At 39.3% G+C, this 8,050-nt stretch overlaps 1 protein-coding gene across 1 annotated transcript in view; it reads right to left on the reverse strand.

The window, feature by feature from the left end:
* LOC127570314 (cadherin-18-like) overlaps positions 1-5,750 on the reverse strand; it is a 480,238-nt gene extending 474,488 nt beyond the window's left edge. Inside the window, exon 1 of the mRNA XM_052015743.1 lies at positions 5,440-5,750. The gene's annotated coding sequence lies outside the window, so the exon portion shown is untranslated. The remainder of the gene's footprint in view (positions 1-5,439) is intronic.
* Positions 5,751-8,050: the final 2,300 nt, after the last annotated feature.

The raw sequence follows: 8,050 nt of genomic DNA on the forward strand, positions 1-8,050 counted from the left end.
AGTAGTGCTTACTTGGGAGAAAAATACAAATTTATTCATCAGTTTGAACCTGCATAGTTACTTATCTTCAAGCATGGACATTTCAAATGGTTTGGGAATCATTGATAGATTTTGTCGATTAAACAGTAGGCACAGTTAACGGACAAAATGGTAGTAAAGTGATCTTTTATAGTCAAGCAACATACAATTTACAAAATGGGATTCATCTAAAACAATTTGTTCCAAGGAAAGATTGATCTGTAGATCAATCAGGCTTTCTTCTTCTGAAGCTGATCAAACCATCCACTGACATACATGTGCTTCTACACATAATTTGTGCAATATAATCTTATGCAGGGAAATTAAAAAACAGGTGTATAAATAACAACCATATTTTTTCAACATGCACATATTTGATCAGCATACTGTTGCAGATAACTTTCCACCTAGGTTCTGTTGTTTCAATTTTGTGGTGATGTAGTTACAACATAATACACTGATTTTAATACGAGACCAGGTCAGTTAATTTCAATTGGTTTTGCTCAACACTGGTAAGAACATTTGCTAGCTACCTCTCCCCAACAAATTTTCTCTTAAGCAGAAAGAGACTGCAGAAGCTTTTACCAATATGCAAAAAGGGAAAGATTAGTCAAGAAGTTAATGTGCCTGATTAACAGACTGAAATTAAAAATATATTGGGAATAAGAAAATAGCAGAGAAATTAAACACATCTTGCGGACATCTTCACAGCAAAAAAAAACCCAGAAGTACCCCCAAAAATAGTTGGGAGACCAACAGCTCTAGAATGAATAAGTGAAAGAAAGTAGCGTAAATAAAAATGGGAGAAAGTAAAGAGACTGAAAGTCAGTAATTCCCAAAAGCCAATGACCTGTATCCCAAGACTGAAAGAAGAGGCTATGAGGATAATGGATGCACTGGTTGTTAACTTCCAAAATTCCATAGACATCAGTTATCAGGGAAAATGCTATAATGTTATTAGGGAAGTGGAACCAAAACACTGAGCAAATATTAAATTCATACCTCTGCCTTACTTTTATGAAAAGGGAAATTATGTTTAACAAATTAGTTGGAGTTCCTGAGAATGTAACTTACAGAAGAATAGAGGGAACCAATTAGTCTCCTGTACTTGGACTTCCAGAAGGCCTTCAGTAAGCCATACAAGAAAATCAAATGTAGAGCACAAGATTGAGGGTAATATATTGGCATAGGCCATGGATTGTTTTACAGACTAGAGAACAAGTAGGAATAAGGGTTTTTTCCCAGGTTGGAAGACTGACTTGTAGGGTGAACAAGGATTGAAGCGGAGATCATGGCTGTTCACAAGATAAATCAAGGATTTGATGAGGGGTTAAATTATAGGATATACATTTACTGATAAAAGTTGAGTTATGTGCATAATGAGGGGACACAGAAGGGTTTCAGGAGATACAGATATGCCAAGTGAATGGGCAAAGATGTGGAACTAGAGCAGAAAAAAAATAAGTCATCTTTTTGGTGGAGAATACAAAAGAAAAATTCTTCTTTTCTAAAGAGAGAGAGATTGAAAGATGTTGGTCTTTGAAGGAACTTTGGCGTCCTGGTGTACGAATCACTGAAAGTTAATGTGCACACATAACAAACAATTAGGAAGACAAATAATACAGTGAACTTTAAGAGGATTGAAGGACAAGAAAAAAAAATGACATCTTACTGTAATTACATCATCTTATTCTTAGGTAGTCCCTCAGACTCAAGGATGACTTGCTCCCACTCTGATTTTATGGGTTCCTATGTTGACTGAAGTTAATATTAGAACTACAGACACTTCTACAGATGGGGCTGGAGCATCTGATGAAGCAGTTGTTTGTGAGGTCTTACATTTCTTCTGCCATTACAAAGGAGTGTGCATGAAGCCCAAGAATTATGTAGGACCCTGGTGATACCACACCAAGAATATTGTGCAGGTTAGGTCTCCCCATGAAAGAATATATTTGTAAGAAAGTTCATTAGATTGACTCCTAAGATAGTGGACATCCTTTGTGAGTAACCAGGTATGGCTTGTATACTCTACGTTTTTACCCCCAGCTAGGGTCTCTAAAACTAGGGATTATAGTTTCAGTAAGAGGTCAACCATTCAAGATAGAGTTGAGAAGAAACCTCTTCACCCAGAGGGTGGGGTATCTTTAGGGCTCTGCACCTAAAATGGCAGTGGAGACTCAATCACCTTGTGCATTTAAGACAAAAGGGATAGATTTTTGGATATTAAAGGGATTTAGGGTCATTACCAAGGTACAAGATCAGTTATTTTCTCAAACAGTGGAGCAGATACGATGGCCTACTCCCACTTTTCTTTTGTATCAGACACCAGATTACCCTGAAACAATCTGCTTTAAACTAGATATTCAATTGGGAAAAAAAATCTGGTATCCGTGGAGTAGTCATTTCAATGCTTGCAAATTCTACCACTGTGCCAATTTGACCAATTATGAGCGAGAAAGTTGTTGCCTGCCGTATTTCCCAGTCTTAAAGCCAAACACCTTTATTTTTCATTTTAGTTCAGATTACACAAACATGTACATACGATCTGTTTTTACTGTAAGATCAGAAAATATTGAATCAGCAAACTTTTCCTGAAATATGACATTACATGTGCTTAATCTGCAAAATATTTCCATAGCATTTTAAAATAATGACAGAGGGAAAGAGATTGGATCCAAACATCCAAATTAGTTAATTATACTGTAGCACATTCCAGCCATGCAAATACTTGAATGCCCTAGATGCATTTTCTGTATCCAACTGAACCAAACCTTCAAAATCAAGTCCTGTTCACCCATTCTTGGCTTTATCAAAAAGCACTAGGGAAAATGTAGGGCAAGGAGTAGCAATGGGAACCAGCGTGGCTCCGCTTCCTTCAAACAACACAGTCAGATGCACCTCAGCTCCCTAGAAGCCCACATTACCATCTCTATTTAATCATCGCTGTTGATGACATAACCAAGTACACATAGACAAATCAAAATCTTATGCAGGGTTGCACATTGAAGGTTGATTAAAATTATTATATATCTGCAGGTGGGAAGAGAGAGGGAAACCAAGTGAAAGAGCACCCCAAGTGATGAGACCTACCCACAGGTGGTTGAATTTCTTCCACTCAAAATACATTACTAGTTCTGATCAAAGATAACATTTCATTAGATTACCTTTGATCTATTTTTAAAATTCAGTTCAGTTAAACTGCCAGATGATTTTGTTCCATCACGGAAATGGACAGAAGGTGACAGATTGCTCTCTACCTGATATCCAATATAATATGATCAGCTGTTTAAACACTATGATGTCCATTGTCATAAAAGCAAGAATTCAAACAACAACAAAAAAAAAATCATTTCATTATTCCAAACTCTGGAATAATCAAGCCTGCTGATTGTACTCTGCAATACTTTGATGTATTTTTCCCCAGTGGCATCTCTGTAATGAATTAGTGTGTGAAACTCTTGCATGTTGAATATAGAACTGCTTCATGCATTGGCACAATAGAGCTACATTACTGTGACACAAGAGAAAAGCTTAACCTCACACCCTGGCCCTCCGATACACCAGCTCCTTTATGTTGTTTTTACTACAACAGTATTTCACAGGAAGCAGAAATTGTACAGTACAATCTCAACCTCGTATCTTGTGAATAAAACTCAAGACAGATAAATCTGCTCATCTTGTGCTACCTTATTTCTGTATTCACTTGTCTGTTGGTTTTGCCTTACAAATCTAGTACTTATAAAAGTCACAGCTGGTTAAAAATTGTAGTAGGGACCAACTGATTGCTACTTCTACTGAAGCAGCTAACATTTTAAGCAGTGGAATGCATAAAGTTATAATAAAACAAACATTTGTAGAAAATATATCAATAGAAACTACAAAAAAAATATCCTTTCAACTGGAACTTCCTGCAGTCAAAGTCTCCTGCTTCCAGCTGGTATGCCATGCAGAGAAATCCATAAAAAAACTAATGGCTTTAAGGTTATACCAAGATAAATGGAGCACACATATACATGTGTGTATATACGCAAAATTATTACTAAGTTTAGCGACATTGAGCCTCTATCAAATAAGGTATCCAATTAGAATTAGCTGGTAAACATTTAAGAATTTTTCAGAAGTTAATGTTACAATTTTCCCCTATTTTATGCTACATACAAATAAGACCCAGCAATGAGATTTGCACATTACACCATCCTAGCGACTGCAGAGACTACTCCATCACAGAATATTAGAGCTTTCAAAAGATAGTTTCACTGTCAATTCCTGTACCTTCTTTGGGATCAATAATGTATTACTGTATAATTACGTCAATCTGTGCAAAGCAGGACTCTACATCATTCTTACAAGGTTTCTTTACACACAAAAACTTGGGAATGCTCACCTTTTCCATGCTCATTAGTGAGGTTAAAGAAAAAGTTCAGGGAAATACTTTCATTTTCACATAAACAAGCCATAATTTAAGATATTTTACAGATGATACCGGCAATAGAAAATCCACCCATTTTATACCACATTTCCCTCTGCTAGAGGAGAGACCCACTTGACACACAAAATACATTTCACCATTTGCTGGAAACACAGAATACTCCATGCTTTGTGATTTAATTGTTCAGTGCAAGCTCCCTACTTCAGTGAAGCCTGACATACTATTACAGCTTATGACATACATGTCCTCATAGCCCAGATCAAAACCGAGGAAATGAATAAGCCTGCGTGAATAACAGTGTACATCACATCATAACCAGAAGAACACCTTGATAGGAAACCCAATTCTTTTGCAAGCTCAAGGGTCTATCACAACTTTTATTTCGCTCACTATTCTATCGTTGCTGTTTATTTTATGTATTATTCAGCGATCCAAGACCCGTTAGCGGCAGGGTAATGCAGTCCGAAGCGGCATCGCTGTTTTTAAATAAATAAATCGGCTCAGAGCCATCTATTCGCATTCTCTTTAGACTGGGGTAAAAAAAAATCTTTAAAAAAAATCAAGAGCAGAAGTTTTAGCGATAGCAAGTGCATCAGTAGCAGTGGGGATCTCGCGTCCCCCCTTGTATGCAGCAAGCACCTTACTTGGCAATACTGCAGTACCGATGTACAAACCGATCATCTGGGGCTGAGGAAATGTCGGGGAGCAAGGAAAGAGATGCGAAAAGAAACTTTGACATTTCAAGTGTATCCCTTTTCGTGGAGAAGCTAGGAACTAGAGAGTAACCGGACATTTTCAACATCCGATTCACCTTCCCCTGTACTCCAGAAGTAACAATCAATCGCTTCGCTTTGTGTTTTAAGTAGCACCCCAAAATATCTCTCCACCCATAGCTGGCCAGCAGATCAGTCCCTCCCTACACGCTAGCTCCATTATTAATTTTTTTTGCAGGTCGCCCCGCAAGTAGATATCAAGGATTTCATTTTACTCACAGTAATGCAAACCAGCTGTTTCAATACTTCGTGCAGCTTTAACTCAAGCTCTTCGCCGGTTCAAAACACCTTTAAGCTTCAGGGGATCTCTCGGTCCCTTTCGCAGCTTCTTTAAGATGCTCCGAGCTGAACGGTTGCAGAGAAGCTTTCCAAGGTGCAGTCTTTCTCGCGTCTTCCTCTTCAAGGAGCTTCTCTCTCCCTCTCCTTATGTCTTCAGCTACGGGGATCTAGGATGCTGACAGCGTTCAGCAAGAGAGTGGAAACGTACAGCTCTCCAAACCCTCCAGTGTCCAGAGTGAGATAGGTATCAGAGCGATCAAGCTCTTATCAGTCACATAGCTCTACTAGTGCTCTCTCTGCGTCTGTGCTCCAGCTACTGCTGTATAATCAATCTAGCCTCACTGAAACTAATAGGCCTCTATTTAACCAGCCAATCAATATCCAGGATTCCTCTGCTCGTCCCCAGAGTGTTTTACACCATTCGTACAAACAATGGGAGTTTTCTCGCAGTTGAAACAGTCTTTCGACTAAATCTATCCATATAAAAATGGGAGCAAAAGTACCATATTAAAACAGAAGTTCATCTGAATGCAATCCATGAATTGCCCGAAAATAAATGATTAAATAAATAAAGCAGGTGGAAAGTGTTGACTGTGTAATTACCAGTGCAATGTTTATTTAAAGCCGGCTACAGCAAGACTCATTACAAGTGTTTCTTCCAAACTTATCCAGCGTTACATAATCACTGACTCTATGATACCTTGGTCCTGACTTTCTCTGTTCTTTGCCTGATTATTTTCATTTCCTGTCATTTGCCATTTAATTTCAAACATGTTCTCATGCTTTAATTTACAGCTCGTTTTTTTTTTGTTTTGCACTGACAATGGGCTGGATTGTTCATCAGAGCACACTTGGAAAAGTTCTCTTCGTGAGGTTATTCAGTGAAAGATAAAAATTATGGCTTTAGGTTGGGTTTAGTGTAGCGTAAGCCAGACCCAGCCAGGACACCAGATTGAGTTGTGACAATTGGCCTCAGTGTCTGTAAATCAGGGGTAGAAAAATTAGCCTGAATTCTGACTCATGGTTGCAATCCATCACTGTAAAGTTTGCATATTGAACAAAGTTGACTCAGGCCTGACTGTAATGCAACTCTAAAGGGGGAATAGGTTATATCACGACTGACATATGGTTCAACAAACAAACTGCTGGAGGAACTCAGTGAGTCAGGCAGCATATGTGGGTGCAAAGGGATAGTCAACATATCAGGTTGAGACCCTGCAGCATGACTGAGAGTGTAAAAGGGAGGGAGCCAGTATAAAAGGGTGAGGGGGAGTGAGGCAAGTGCTGGCAAGTGATAGGTGGATCCAGGTGAGAAGGAGTTGATGGGTAGATGGAACTAAGGCTGGGAGGGAAGGGTGGAGATAGAGACAGAGGCTGGGAGGTGATTAGTGAAGACAACAAAGGGCTGCAGATTATGGAATCTGATAAGGAAGGAAGGTGAAGAGTAAGGGAGGGATGCTGGACCAATGAGAACGGAGGTGAGTGAGGGAGAGGGGACTGAGTGAGTTGAGTGTGTGGGTGATAGGCAGGTGGAACCAGGTGGGGGGGACAGGAAAGAAACTGGGTAACAGGGGTTGGGATAAGGTTTGGATAAAATGAAGTATGGCTAGTTGGGTAAGGTGACAGAAGTGGGTTGGTGCTCAAACAATGAATAAAACTGGATAAGATGTGAAAGTTAAAAAGTTATACTTTCATTATCTTGTCCTGTTTTATTCAAGAGAAGATAAGTTATAAGATATCTTTACTAGTCACATGTACATCAAAACACACAGTGAAATGGATCTTTTGTGTAGAGTGTTCTGGGGGCAGCCCGCAAGTGTCGCCATGCTTCCAGCGCCAACATAGCATGCCCACAACTTCCTAACCAGAACGCCTTTGGAGTGTGGGAGGAAACCAGAGCACCCAGAGGAAACACACGCAGACACAGGGAAAATGTACACACTCCTTACAGACAGCGGCTGGAATTGAACCCAGGTCACTGGCGCTGTAATAGCATTACACTAACCGCTACACTACCGTGCCTGCCCTATGAAAGCATCTTTTAGTTTTCTCAATTACATTTTTTCTGTACTCATATAACTAACTGTAGAAATTAAAACAGAACCAATTCTTAAAATAAACAAATCCAAAACCAGAGCAAACTACTGTGGATGTTGGAAATCTGAACTATAAATAGAAAATGCTGGAAATATGCAACAGGCGCAGGAACAGAAAGTGAGGGAACATTTCAAACGATTTGGAAAAAGTGGGTGAGTGGCGCAGTGATGAAGCAGAAAGTGCTGCTGGCTCACAGCTCCAAGGACTTGGATTTTTTCCTGACCTTATATGTTGTATTTGTGGAGTTTGCACATTCTCTCCATGATCACATGAGCTTCCTTTGGCTGCTCTGGTTTCCTCCCATAGCCCAATGATGTGCTGGTAGGTTAATTAGCTCCTGCAAATCACCCTTTAGTGTAGATTAATGGAAAATATAATCAAAAGCGATTTGATGAGCTTGTGTGAGAGAATGTTGTAGGGGTATAGGGACATAAGGAGAGAGGGAATGGGGTTA

The sequence above is a fragment of the Pristis pectinata genome, chromosome 5 (genome assembly GCF_009764475.1).
Source record: "Pristis pectinata isolate sPriPec2 chromosome 5, sPriPec2.1.pri, whole genome shotgun sequence".
In the NCBI taxonomy this organism is placed as follows: Eukaryota; Metazoa; Chordata; class Chondrichthyes; order Rhinopristiformes; family Pristidae; genus Pristis; species Pristis pectinata.